Source organism: Mustela lutreola, chromosome 2 (genome assembly GCF_030435805.1).
Source record: "Mustela lutreola isolate mMusLut2 chromosome 2, mMusLut2.pri, whole genome shotgun sequence".
In the NCBI taxonomy this organism is placed as follows: Eukaryota; Metazoa; Chordata; class Mammalia; order Carnivora; family Mustelidae; genus Mustela; species Mustela lutreola.
In genome coordinates, this window is record NC_081291.1 from 73,923,686 (window position 1) to 73,936,681 (window position 12,996).

The window sequence follows — 12,996 nt, forward strand, 5'->3', positions numbered from 1 at the left end:
AATCACCACCATTGGCTTATTTAATTCTACAGAATCACTAGCAAAGGAACAAATGAGAAAGTAATTCTAGACAATGGATCTTACCGAACATCATCTTAAGTGTGTGTACTTTTTCCACTGGTATGGTCATAGCAGTTAAACGTTACCGCTGTATGTAGTTTTAAGACAAGGGGAAAAAACACAATTATTTAAAGAATATCTTGGCCCTGAAGTATTAGCTTGCCTAAAACTACATATTGTACTCCATGAGTGAAGAGTGATTAAGTAGGTTCCCTCCTTGTATGTATAAAGATCTATTGTGTGCATGCATTAAGTATAGGCATAAAAGCCTCCAGACAACTTTCACTGTTGCTTTTGCAGTCTCCATTGTTTTGGAGTAAAAATAAACATAAAACAATGGACCACAGAAACTGAATCAATCATAATTGTTTCAGCTTTGACAAATGCCAATCTTGCTGGATGACAATCACAACATTTCCAAGGGAAATGAAGACCCAGCTCCAGCTATTAAGACGAATTAAAAAAATGTTTTTGAGGAATCGGAAATCAGTTTTAAAAAATCACAAACTAATTGATAACTCCTTCCATAAACAACATAATCGATTTCTCAAAATGTATTTCCTCCAAAGAAACACCCCCACAAATAAATCTATTGATAGTTAGCAGCACTGTGAAATCAAATAAAAATGGAATTGTAAGAATTAACCTAATTGACAGGGCTCTAGAGCTAATTCATTTCCATCAGTCATTTGTTCACAGCACGTACTCGTTAAGGACTTGAATTGCGGACTAGGCGCCCATTCTAAGGAGAGTTCACAGCCTACGGGAGGGGGGATCGCTGGCGGTCCGGCCCGGCGGTTCACTTCCAGATTGAGGCTGAGCAACCCGGTCGGGATGTGGGATCCACGACCCGGACAGCGTGGGGCTTTCGGGCGATATGCCGCGAGCCAGTCCTGCGGGGAGTGTGAGGCCCAGACCGCAAACACCACGGAAGCCCTAGCCCGCCGGAGTTCCCTGACCCGACAGCCGGGCGGCGGCGGCGCCCACCAGCGCCCAGGGCGGGCGGGCCCCGATCTCAGCGCCCGCGCCACCGCCTCCCCCTACCCCCGGAGACCGAAGCCGAGAGGCCACCGCCCGCAGGCAGCTGGAAGCGCGCGGCAATCCCACGTCCGCTCTCACGGTCAGGGCCCGCGCGGGGCGGGGGCGCCGGGCTCCGGACAGTGGCTCCCAGTGCCGTCCTCCCTTCACCCCCTAGCCTGCGGGGTCCGGGGCTCCCCGCCTCGAACCACTGCGCCCTCACGGGTCGCCACCCAGAGCCGCGCCGCCGGACAGTCTCTAGTCTCTTGCCCCGGGAACTGCAGGAGAGCGCGCGGGCACCCCGCCCCGCCTCGGGGCGGTCGGTTGCGGGAGCTGGGCGGTGCGGGGACTACTTTCCGCCGCTCGTCCGCGCCCCGCCCCTTGTCCTCGCGCGGCGGAACGCTCCGCGCTGCGCCGGTGGCGGCAGGATACAGCGGCCACTGTGCGCCTTATAAGAGCTCCTTGTGCGGCGCCATTTTAAGCCTTTCGGTCTGTGGCAGCTGCGGTATCCTGGCCCTAGGAGCTGAGAGCGAGGGGAGGCGGAGACGGAGGAAGGTCCGAGGAGCAGCTCCAGTCCCCGCCGAGCCGCCACCGCAGGCCGAGGACGGTCCGACTCCAGCGGCGGGAGGAGCCTGTTCCCCTGAGGTGCTTAGGCGCTCCTTTCCTTACCCTTCCGGGGTTGCTCCCGCTCCTTCGGAGCCAAACTTCGTCGCGGGCGCGCGGTCCCGGCGGCGGCTGGGAACCGGGCCCGGCGCGGCGCGGAGGCCCGGGGTGGGGAGCGGAGGGAGGGGTGCGGGCTGGGGGCGCCGAGGAGGCGGTGGGGGCGGGCCTCCCCCGGGGGGCGGAGGGCGGCGGCCAGGGCCGGGTTCCGGTCGCGGTGCTCCTCGGGGCCCCGGGGACGCCGCTGGCGAGGAGGGGGCGACGCGAGGGCGAGTCCAGGAGCTTGATGACCGGCGGGGGCGGGCGTGGGGGAGGCTGTGGTTTCCGTCCGGGGCTCCGGCCGCGGGCGAGTTTGGGGGAGGGACCCTGCGCCTCTGGATGCTTCGGACCGGGGTGGGGGGCGGGGTGGGGACGGGGGTAGGGGGCTCCGCCTTCCCAGCCCCAGCCAGGAGTTGGGGTACGGACTCTGGGCCTGGGACGCCACCCAGGTCCCATCTGCTGGGTCGATAGGGCCAGTAGACTTTCTGTTCGGATTTCCTCTTTCGTTGTAAGGACGAATTAAGAGAATTCTTAAGAGATTTGCTCCCCCCCCCCTTTTTTAAATGCCCCGCTTATGTGAGTTTGGCGCTGGCGCTTGTTTAGATCCAAGCAACTTTAAACCTTAGAGAAACCAAACTACTAGTGCAGGCGGTGGGATGCGTCAGTAGTGTTTGCACATATAAATTCATGTCCTACACCTATATTTTCTTGTATCGTGTGGGTGAGTGAAAGCGGCATGCAACGTACTGGGAGTCTTGGATTTATGGCGGTGGGTGTGAGACCCTGGAAAAAAAACGGGCGGGGGGCCAGGGCGACTGGCTTACGATTTATCAAGTGAGCCGCGGGATTCAGCTCCTGAGTGCTTCGAGAATCTTGTTGGTAGAAATGATTTATTCAAATACTTTTATGGCAACTAAACATGATTTTTAGAGCACGTTTTCCTTTCAGCAGAGTGAATTTTTCACTCGCTACGAAATTTACCAAATAAAATTCAGGTGTTGCAACTTTTCTCAGTGTTTTGTCTCGGGAGAGGATTTTGAACAGAGCTTTGGAAGTTCTCAAAGCCTGCTTCAGAATCCGCGAAACTTAAAAGCTTTAGCAGTTGGGTGTAGTTGTTCCCTTCATTTTCTGTTCCCTTTTGGAGGGAGCATTGTCTCCATACTTTCTATCTTCCAGACATCTGTGGTCTCCCCTCCCCCCCTGAGTTTGTGAGTGGTGAATGAAGAGAGACTGGCCTGCTGGTATGCAGAGGTCGGCAAAAGGAAATCGAGGAGTGGTTTTAGTGAAATGAGAGCTTTGTATCATGAATAGGGATGATTTAGACTAGACATCAACTTGAAGAGACGGCTATCCTTTGATAAAGTCTAGGCTAATGTTTTTCAGATAGCAGAAGTTACAAAATATTTTATGTGGAATTTAGAAAGCCATTTCATATGGTATTTGGTGAATATTGAGTACCTTTAGTTCGTGTTAACTTGTCTTCATCCTGCAAAACAGTAGACATAGCTTGAACTGTCTTTACATAACGCTTACCGTTAACTATCTGCTTAAATTAGTGACATAAACTTCTACTTTGGAGGCTTTGTTTGGGGTCTAAACTAAGGCTGTTGTAGTATTTATTTTAATTTTCACATTTAAACCCACACATTCCCTAGATTTAAAAAGAGAACCATTGAGGTTTACTGAAGAATATCGTTTTTCAGAATTTGCTTAATTTGCACCCAATATTCATTACGTTGACCCAGTCTTTGTTCTGAAGGCCATATACAAGGACAAGGCCCTAAAGTGATTGCAACAGTAACTTGAAAAACTTGCAGAAGACTATTCTATAGGATTAAGGGAATCCTGAGATTATTCAAGCCTGAAGTCCTTGAGGGGGAAATAAAATGCACTAGGAAGTTTAGTATAGCATGCAACTTAGAGTCCTTGTGGAGTCCTAAGCTTAAGACTCTCCCAGAGACTGCAACAGTCATTTTAAATAGCTTTCAGGGAAAGCTAAGTTTTTAAAATAGGGTGGTTGATAAAAAATAAAACATTTACCAGTGTTCAAGTGTCAAGTATTCAAGTTTTCTTTATTTGGAACTGTTGTTAGTTATCCTTTGCTAAGATTATTATGTAGAATAAACGTATATTCCAATATTAAAACTTACCAAATTGAATTGAGCTTCCTATTAGTCATGACGAATAAAAATTGATCATATACATAAAGTTTTTGTGCTTGTTTTCATAGATCCTTACCTCCCCAAATAGGAAGAGAAGACATGAAGTAGGCAAATTTCTCAAAGGGTATTTTAGAACGGGGCACTTTACAAAGAAACTATGTGCAGATACCCTTTTTTTTTGTTGAGAGGATGGGAAGGGTAGCATAAATATTATTGAAACTAGGAAGGTGGATGGATAATTCAAAAGTCTGAATATCTTTTTTATAGTTTTAAGTAGCAGTGAAATTATAGCAAATATACTATAAGATAGTATATAATATAGCAAATATACTATAAGATAGTATATTTGGCTAAATGAAACTTTTTTTGTTACTCAAATGAAAGACTACATCTGTTGAGTTATAGCCTGATTTTGTTTCTCTTTCATGGTTTAGTAGTTGTTGATAATAATTGCAGATGAGTAGGTGGTAAATTTTAAGTTTGTACTTTGAACTTGGTTGGAATTATACTTGATTGCTTACCCAGGGTGGAAGGGGGGTGAATGCTTTTTTGTATAGCACAAACTTCTAATAAAAAATATTACAACTCTTATGTAGTACTTTGTATTGACTTGTGACATTGTTTTTGAAAACATTAGTTGTTTTAACATTTTTCTTGCAGTTCTCTTCTTCGGAGTAGATATCTTTTGTTGAAATAGCTTGACTAAAAACATTTTTATACCATAAAAGTAAATAGTAAACATAGCCTAGGAACTGCTTCTGATTATACCAGAGCGTTTAACTATTGTCTCCTCCCTTGTACCCTCATATAGAGAATACTGATTTGCAGAATGCGTTTTCATTCTTTAACAGACAATTGTTTATGTAATATGTTCTAATTATGTGATGGGTAACTAGGCTAATGAGCTAAAATAAGTATATACTTCTCAGGTTCCATGAAGAGAAAATAATGTGGTTTGTGTTGCTTGAAAATGAGTAGGAATTAATTTGTATAGCTTTTATCGTTTAAACTCAGGAGAAAGTTCTTTATTTCCTCTGTTTACCTAAGAGTGCTGCTTGTGTTTTTGTTTCATGCAAGACAGAGCTTGACTCAGTTTGAAACCTAGATCCATCTGTTGAGGCCTGAACCCTGCTATCCTTAAAAGTATGTATAAAATCTACTTTCCCTGAAGAAAGATGCTCCTAACAGAGAAAGTCAGTCACCTTGGAATCTTTTTTTTAGCGTTTAACTGCCTTTCTGAATTTGTTAATTGTGGGCATCTCTTCTAAGAGACATTCCCTATCCCCCAGAGTTTCCCTCAAACCTTATCCAGCAGCAGAATGAGGAGTGTTAGGGCATATTTTCATTGCATGCTTTGGCCATGTTGAGTGCCCTCCAGTGGATATAATGTAATGCTTGTGATGTCCGCCGCCCCCCCCCCCCCAGCAAGTTTATGTGGAATATTTGAGTAGTTCTGTTCAGAAAGCATCAATCAAGAAATTGTTTGAATTCTAGAATAATTTATTCATCTCAATACCAGTCATTAAACGATTGTCTTGAGAAAATGTCATCTCAACCAATATTTGTAGCAGAAAGATGAAAGTTAAATTAGGGATTACATTTAATGTAAGCCCCTTTAAGTAGGTTAAATATATCATGATGATAAAACCAAAAACTCACTGTAATAATTTGGGGGTGAAAGAGTATGTATTTAACTGTCCTAATGAATTACAGAAACTTAAATTCTTAGGAAAAAGTCAGTCAGATTGTCAGTGAGTCTAAAATAAGTGACACAGTAAAACATGAGTTAAGTGCTCAACTGAGTTATATTATCAAGGAATGGGTCTGTGTTAGGAACTAGGTAGAAACAACTAGCTCAGTCACTGTGTATGAACTCTAGACTATACTGTCTTGGTTACTATAGACTCTTTGTCATATAAGGCTGTGGATGGTAATGCACTATGCCAATATTTTGTCCTTTAAATTTTTAAATAAAAACATTTCTCCCTGCTCCTGTATTAAAGTACTTACATTTCTGCTAGTAATTTTTTTTTTTTTAAATGAATATACTTGTTTCAGTCTGGATTCTGATGAGTAACAAGAGTGAAGTGTATTCTTAGCTTTTGGAAGTCGAATGTTAATTTTGTGGAAAATTAATCAATTTAGACAAACTTGAAAATGTTGCCTGTTTTACATAAAGGGTGATTGAAATGAAATAGAAAAGTGGACAGTAGGGAAGAAAAATGATGGTATCACTTGCTGCACCATTTTGCTCTTGGAATTCATTGTAGTTTTTTGAAAATACTGATAATAATTACTGACTAAGAAATACTGTTAGGAGTTGTTTTTGTTTTGTTTTGTTTTTTAAACACAGCAAGAATGCCTTGTTTTACACAAATGGTTTTCCAGAATGATTGTGTTTTTTTGTAATGGATCATTTTTGGAATTAGTAATGTTAAAGTTGATTCTTGGTATTTGCATCATTTATTTTCTCTTAAGGTCAAATAGCTGCTGTTCGAGTTTTCCAAGATTTTCATGAGAAATGAGAGTGGATTTGAAAGTTCTTTTAAAGAGTATGTACATACAGCTTACTGGAGAAATTCTATTAAGGACTTAATTTATCTCTGAAATTGGCTGCTTGTCTTCATTACTATAACGTACAACCTTTTGACATTCAAGATAAGTGACTAAAAGTAAGATTGCTTTCATAAGCCATATAGGATTGGTCTTCTGTTACAGTGTTTCTAGGACCAGGTGGCATAGGATAACTGGGACTCTGGAATACAACAAATTGGAGAATACAAATCCCTTCTAAGCAGCCAGTCTTCAGCAGTTCCAGCTATTGCGTGGGAATATAGTTCATGTTGCCACATCAGTTGATTTTTTTTTTTTCTTGAGAGAAGCAGGAAATCAGATTAATGTGCATCCTTTGATTTGCACATGTTAGTGAATAAAATCCATGTTTTAAGATAGTATTCAGCACAAATTAAATACACCTACTGGCAGGATACTCCCAGTTTGTACATCTGCGGTGGTCCCATTTAGAGTACAGTTCTTTATGATGATATTTCTGTTATATGACAGGATGATACAAATCTGTGGGTTCATACAACATAGGAAATATGATTGTTAAACTATTAGCGTCATGTTTAGGCACTTAGAAAATGCCTTCTATCATTTGGTTATACATTGGGAACTTAAAAGCACTTTTGTGTTATGTGTGAAATCTGGGAAACTAACACTTTAGTTTAAGAATTATAGTTTTGGTGAAGGAAAAGGAGAAATAACAACTTGGTTATTTAAAGAGCATTTTTTTTTTAAGTTTTTTTTCTGATTTATTTATTTGACAGAGTTCACAAGTAGGCAGAGAGGAAGGGAAGCAGGCTCCCTGCTGAGCAGAGAGCCCGATGTGGGGTTGGATCCCAGGACCCTGGGATCATGACCTGAGCTGAAGGCAGAGGCTTTAACCCACTGAGCCACCCAAGCGCCACCTAAAATGCATTTTTAAAAGACATTTCAAAACTTAATCTTTGAAGACACTAAAAATGCTGGACATGTTCTGGCTGCATGTACGTAATCATGTCAGCCTGAAATTTTATTGATGTTTTTAGATCATGTCCTGGTTTTTGCCTGAAGTCTACACTTTTTTTTTTTTTTAATTTTTTATTTTTTATAAACATATATTTTTATCCCCAGGGGTACAGGTCTGTGAATCACCAGGTTTGAAGTCTACACTTTTTAACGTAAACTGTTACCAGACCAAATCCAAAACTTAAAAGCAAAGTTTAGATAATGAAAAAATAATTGAATATAAGTTTTACTTAAATTAATGGCATGCTGTTACTTGGTTAGAATATGTTTATGCAGGCAGTTAAGTAGATTTTGGTTAAATCCTTTGTTCTAGGGCAAAGTTTTTCATTTCTAGAGTTAGAAAAGGTGGGTGTTTAATCCTCACGCTACGTGTTTAAGTGACAAGCTATGTCTGGACTGAAAATGCAGTGCATAGAGCAACATTGGTTATAAAATGGAGTATCTTAGAATAGTGCTACAGTTACATTTATATGATATGGTATAGAATACAAACAACTGATCTTTGGACTTTTCACAAAAACATTTATCTCAGAGGTGCTTACTCCTTGCCCTGTCCCACTATTTCCCATTTAACTTTACAAAGCCACTGTAAAGTTTCTCATATAATATTCTAGAAATTTCCTGCCTCTGATTTCTTATGAACTTGTTGAAAAGGCTGCTCCTGCCCCAGCAGCTTAAATAGTGTGAACAGCTGGATGATGCTGGGGTGAAAATGCTTCATAGCACTTCCCATTTTCTCCCATATTTATTTCTGTCTTTTAATTTCTTCACTAAGGTTTCCACAGTTTAACTCATGATTTCATAATTCACGTATTGCTCTACAGATTTTTCCTTTAAGCTGATTTGTAACAGATAGGTTAAACAATTAGTTAAAAAGTTGGGTGGGGGGAGATATATTTAACCTGTTTTAAGTTCTGTCAAGTTCATCAGTTCTCACGGCAGGCATACAAACCATATCTGTGATTAATAAATCTTAACCTGAAATGCTGGTAGCTGATCTGACTTGGAAGTAAAAGATGTGCAAAGGCTGAAGGGTTAGTTTAATAAGCTTCTTATATTAAAAGGGTTTTAGGATAGCTGAAATAATTATGATGTATGTATGTATATACATATATTTTATTGTACATTTTTCATATAAAAATGTGAGAAGTTAGACTTACTGCAGAATTTCTTGGGAATGCAATTTGAAGATGATCTTAAATGATTGTAGTAATTTGCTGCATTAAGGAGTGATTGTTGTAAACTTTTTTTAAGTATAATTAAGTGGTTTGGGGGTAAGGATGTAGGGAGTGAGTCTGTCTTTGAAGTTTTCCATATACTAGATGAGTGCCATATGTGTAAAACAGGAACAAGGGTTTGTTGGAAATATTTTCCAGTCTAACTGTGGAGGTTTCCAAGTGGTGTTCTGTTCTGCTGTATAGAAAGTGCTGGCTTACAATTAAGTTCTTTTTCTGAGCTACTGAAAGATTGCAGCAATGTGACACATTACTTTTATCTACCTAATAGTTCATTTAGATGCAAAAGTAGACATTAAATATTACAGGAAACCTAGTGTGCATGGACATAGAATAGAACTCTTTGGATAGATTAGTAAATTTAGTCTATTTTCTGGCATTTTACAGTTTGGTTTTTAAGTCCAGCTATTTTATTATTTTTATTATCTTCCGTTGGAAAAGCCACGTGAGACTATGAAATTAGGTTTATATTGTTATAACTTCTAATTATGCATATTTTGTGTGATCCATTCATGTTGTGAAACTGTTATTCTTTATCTGATAGTTGTCCTTTAGGTCACATTTCCTGCCTTAATTCAGCTGTCATTTTTCCTGGGTCCTGAATCAGAGTGCCAGTCTTTCTATTTACCATAGAATAAGAAATAAAGAGGCCAGAAAGTTTAAGAGATTAAAAGTCTGGAATACCTCAAGATTGGGGGTGGTGGGTCACTCATGAGGCAGAGAAATGATAGTTTAATTGGTATTGCTCAAAAGTGGAAGCTGGAAAGTACTAAATTTTTTTTTTTTTTGTAAGAATACTTAATAATCATGCTTGAAGAATAGCCTGACTGTATGCTAAGGGGCCTCAGGTTTCTCCCTTTGCTGTTATAACTCAGATCATATTACATTTCTCTAGAAAGCTCAGAGACAGGAAGACTATTTAACCTTCTCCGATCTTCAAATGAGTCCCCTCTTGCCCCTCAGAACCTAAGCAGGAACTCCTTCACCACCCTATCCATCTGCATCTTTAAAATGGAGGAAATAGTATATCCTGGTCAGAGGCCAGTCCTGGCTCATGGCTTTTCAAGGACTTTGTTCTTTTAGTTACACCTAACTTGTTTATATTAGTCTTATCCCTCCAGATTCTAATCCTGTTGCTTTTTTTCTGTCTCCTACCTTTTATCATCCTCCTGAAATTCACTCACTATGCCTTCTATAACTCATACTCATCAGCATACCCTTTTATTTTCAATGTATTCTGGGAATGTTGCCTTCTCTTTATTAATCCCACTGTAACCTAGCCTCTCTCTTGATAATGCTACTTCCCTTGCAGCTCTCTCAGTATCTTTTTGCACACCTTACTACTAAACAAAGAGGTAGAGAAAGTGTCTTTGTTTCTCATTGTCACATCTTGACCATTAGTTTCCAGAATTTCAAACTTTTTACTCTCATCCCATCAAATTATGCTACCCACTACCACTCTTTATTTTAGTCATCTGCCAACTTTCCTGGGGAGGTATTGTGATGTCTGAGGAAAAAAAGAAAAAGTAAGGAGGGTCATCTCCCTCCTTCCTTGAAACACTTCTTTTTTCTTTAAGATTTTATTTATTTATTTGATAGAGATCACAAGTAGGCAGAGAGGCGGCGGGGCGGGGCAGGGGGGGGGTCAAGACCCAAGCCGAAGGCAGAGGCTTTAACCCATTGAGCCACCCAGGAGCTCCCTTAACACTTTATTAGCCTGGCTCACTTTCTTCTTTTTTCTGTCATAATTCTTGGTGGTAATCAGTATCCAAGTAGAATAGTGCTACTCAGAATGTCATCTGATCTGAACTGTTCATTACTAGTATGGATTATGATAAGAGGTTTGTGCCAGAATATAAATCACCTGTCACTAAATTCAGTGGTTTCATGCAGCTGACCTTTTTTTTGCAGCAAGTCTTTTTTGATAATGGACGCAGGGTGTTGATGTACAATCTGGCACAAGCTCCTTATGGTGTCTGGTCTGGCTTTTTGAGGAACATTGATATAAAAAATGCCTATGGTTCCTTGATTTCTTTTCCAGTGCTCTTATTTTTCAGTCTTAATTCATCCACATGTTCCCATTTCATATCCTAGAATACCTTGTCTTTCAACAATAACTGTATCCTCTCCAATCTCTTTTCAGGTGTGCCACTGTTGTATTCCTCTAGTAAATACTTTCAGTTCCAGCAGCCCTTTACCTCTACCAGAGCCTAAAATCTATACATCTAAGCTTTTCAGTATCCCTCACCCTCACTTATACCCAGTTGAAATTTCATGTTGAATCATAATCACTTTCTTACACATACTCTCAACAACTTTGTCCTTCTCTGGCTTTATGCCCAATGGTCCCTGGTCTATTAGTTGACCCTCTTCTAGGACTTTTTCTTCTTCTATTTCTCAGACAACACAGCACCTCCTCCCTATCCTCACTCATCTAATGCCATTGCTTTTCTGTTTCACTAAGCATACTGAATAATTGAAAGAGTACCTGCATGCTCCTGTATCTGTGACTGTGCTCTTTCTCTGTCACTGTGGATGAACTGTAGTATTCCAAAATAAGGACAGACCAGTTCATTTGTGTACTAGATCCCATTCCCTCTTGGTCTCAAGAATAATACTACTCTTATCAGTCCCTTCTTTTGCATCTTTGGTTTTTCCTTCTCTACTAAGCTCTTCCCATGAGCATACAAACATGATTATTTTGTTTATCTCATTTTAAAACAGTTTTCTTCCTGTCTCCCCTTTCACCTACCACCTACACAAAATACCTTGAAAAATATGCTAATATTCACTCTCCCTTTTCTTTAAAACCCCTACCAGCAACCACTGTCAGAAATTTCCAATCCTCATTTCATTTAACCTATTAGTAGCATTTGGCACAGTTGGCTTGAAATGCTTTTTCTTTGGCTTCTAGGCCACCGTGTCTGCTAGCAGTTTTCTTCATACTTCACTGGTGGTTCCTTTTTAGTCTCCTTTGCTTTTTCTGTTATTTCTCTGACCTTTGTGGATGTGGTTGAGAGTTTAGCTTTAGGACTTCTCTTTTTTTGTTGTCCGAATACCCACCAGTCCTACCGCTTTAAACAGATAACATTTGTTTGTGGATAACTTCCAAATTTATATCCCTAGCTTGAGTTTCTCCCCTGAACTCTAGATGCTAATATCCAGCTATTTTGAAAAAAAAATTTGGGGTGTCTAAGAAGCATTACAAACATAATACATCTAGAACTGAGCTCCCAGTTTCCTGTAAGACTGTTTCTCTTATGTTGTTCCTAAATGTACCTGATTCTTTCCAGTGACTCAAACTTCTAACAATATTGTTCTTGACTCATTTTCTGTCACACAGCATATCCAGACTCTGTCTACAAGTCGTGTCTGCTTTCCCTTTCCAAAACCCTTTTTTTTTTTTACTAGAACCATGCCATTGTGATCATTTGCCCAGATTACTGCACAGGCCTTCTAACGGGTCTCCGTGCTTATACCTTTGTTCCCCTAAAGTGTATTCTCAACACAGTAGCCAGAGTAATCCTTTTAAAGCAATAGATCACATAAATTTTTTGTTCAGAAATCTCCAGGTGCTTACCATCTCATTCAGTAAAGGCACTCTGTTCAGCACTCTAGCACTTACCTTTTTCCTTCTCTTCTTCTGTGACACTTAATACTTTTCCTCCAACTGGTCAAGCATGCGCCATATCATGGCTCACTTCCTTACCTTTTTCAGGCTTTTTTTTTTTGCTGTCCTGTTTGAAATTACAATCCTTACCTAACTTCCTATCTCCTTTCTTGCTTTATGTTTCTCTTTAGCCCTCATCACTCTGTAACATAATAGATAACATAATATTTTATTTGTTTTGTTATTTTTCTTCTTTCTTAGTCTACTAGAATGTAAACTCCAGAAAGACGGATTTTTGTCTTTGATCTTGGCTGTTTTCTTCCCATTGCCTACAGTCATACTGCACAGTAGTGGACTGGTAAATATGTGTTGAGTGAGTATTACCACCTTATTTGGATCATTCCCAATAGCATATAGGTATATTCCAGACCTTTGCAGAGATGGTTTCTTCTTGTCAGTTATGGCTCATGTTCAGATACCACTTCTACATTGAAGTCTTTTCTGTTCACTCATTTTTGTTTTATCATATTCTCTTACTTGGTTTGTGGCACTTATACTCTGAAGAAACATTGTTTACTTGCTTGTTTTTACTTCCTCTCCTGGTCTTGTCTTAGTTTTATATCCCTGGTATCCAGAAGAGTGT

General features: G+C 40.4%; 1 protein-coding gene across 3 annotated transcripts in view; it reads left to right on the top strand.

Annotated features, from left to right (window-relative positions):
- The first annotated feature begins 1,582 nt into the window (after positions 1-1,582).
- The window catches only part of CTNNB1 (catenin beta 1), a 40,370-nt gene continuing 28,956 nt past the window's right edge, over positions 1,583-12,996 (top strand). For all 3 annotated transcript variants that reach the window (XM_059162313.1, XM_059162314.1, XM_059162315.1), the window contains exon 1: positions 1,583-1,722. The gene's annotated coding sequence lies outside the window, so the exon portion shown is untranslated. The remainder of the gene's footprint in view (positions 1,723-12,996) is intronic.